This window comes from Arachis ipaensis, chromosome B08, assembly GCF_000816755.2.
Source record: "Arachis ipaensis cultivar K30076 chromosome B08, Araip1.1, whole genome shotgun sequence".
Taxonomy (NCBI): Eukaryota; Viridiplantae; Streptophyta; class Magnoliopsida; order Fabales; family Fabaceae; genus Arachis; species Arachis ipaensis.
The window spans coordinates 29,861,454-29,862,827 of record NC_029792.2 but is presented as its reverse complement, the minus strand read 5'-3'; the positions used below and the strand labels follow the sequence as shown (position 1 = coordinate 29,862,827).

At 35.1% G+C, this 1,374-nt stretch overlaps 1 long non-coding RNA gene across 1 annotated transcript in view; it reads right to left on the bottom strand.

Annotated features, from left to right (window-relative positions):
• The window catches only part of LOC110265450, a 3,312-nt gene extending 2,482 nt beyond the window's left edge, over positions 1-830 (bottom strand). Inside the window, exon 1 of the long non-coding RNA XR_002351595.1 lies at positions 784-830. This is a non-coding gene — a long non-coding RNA (uncharacterized LOC110265450). The remainder of the gene's footprint in view (positions 1-783) is intronic.

Sequence of the window (1,374 nt, the reverse complement as noted above, 5' to 3'; positions counted from 1 at the left end):
GTGACAGACGCAAAAGGAGGGTGAATCTTATTCCAGCATGATCGAGAACCGACAGATGAATGGCGGTGCTGTGATAGAGCATGTGAGCATATCTTTCACTGAGAGGAGGGGATGTAGCCACTGACAACGGTGATGCCCTTGCATAAAGCCAGCCATGGAAAGGAGTAAGACTGATTGGATGAAGATAGCAGGAAAGCAGAGGTTCAGAGGAACGAAAAGCATCTCCATTCGCTTATCTGAAATTCCTATCAATGAATTACATAAGTATCTCTATCCCTATTTTAATATTAATTTCGAAAACTCCATAACTGTTTTATATCCGCCTGACTGAGATTTACAAGGTGACCATAGCTTGCTTCATACCAACAATCTCCGTGGGATTCGACCCTTACTCACGTAAGGTATTACTTGGACGACCCAGTGCACTTGCTGGTTAGCTGTATCGAAGTTGTGACAATTATGAATTAAGATCAAAGCACCAAGCTTTGGAGCCATTACCAGGGATTGTTCGAGCCTGGACATCACAATTTCGTGCACCAGACATGCAAGACACAAAATCACTAAATACCAAATACATAAATTACTAAATTAAAATAGAGTTGATGTGTGAAGAGAGAATAGAAAGAACAGAGAAAAAGCTTTAAGATTCTGCTATATGCAGAGAGCTAGAGAGAGATCTCAAATAACAAAGAGATATATTAGAAATTTAAACTTCATAATAAGTCAGTATATTCAAGTTTTTTTTTTTTTTTTTGCAGAAGAAAAAAGAACCAAAAAAACAACCATAAGTCATTTTCATAGGCTCGTGTGTTCTTCTAGTGAGAAAATCTAATTAGTAGATTTGTGTGGTTGGAGAAGATTCCAAAATAGATATAGTGAAAAGCCTTAATAAAATGGATCGAAATTTAGATTAGGGAATAGAGTACCTGCTTTAACAAATTGAACAAATGGAGGTTATTGGATAGTAATAACGGAACAAATTGAACTCCTTGTGAACAAATTGAACAAATCTATAGTAATTGTAATTCGGCTTATAGTTTATTGATAAGCTTAGTTTAAATATACCAACAGTCATTGAACTTTTTTGCCGAAGATTCACGAATTGGAATGCAAACCATACAATGCTTGATTTAATTCTAAGATCTAAAATATTTTCTAGAGGCCAATGTCTTAATTAATAGATTTAAACCCTAAATTATGATTTCAGTGAGAAGAAATTTATCCAATCGTGAAAACACAAGGTTGATGTTTAGACATTAGAGTAGTGAAATAGAAACCCTAAAACAGTGATGACAAGAATAAAAATCAAATATCTTGTCAAAAGCATTTTTGTCCATCTTTGCCTTTTCCTTCTCAGGTTGTTGCTTCTGTTTC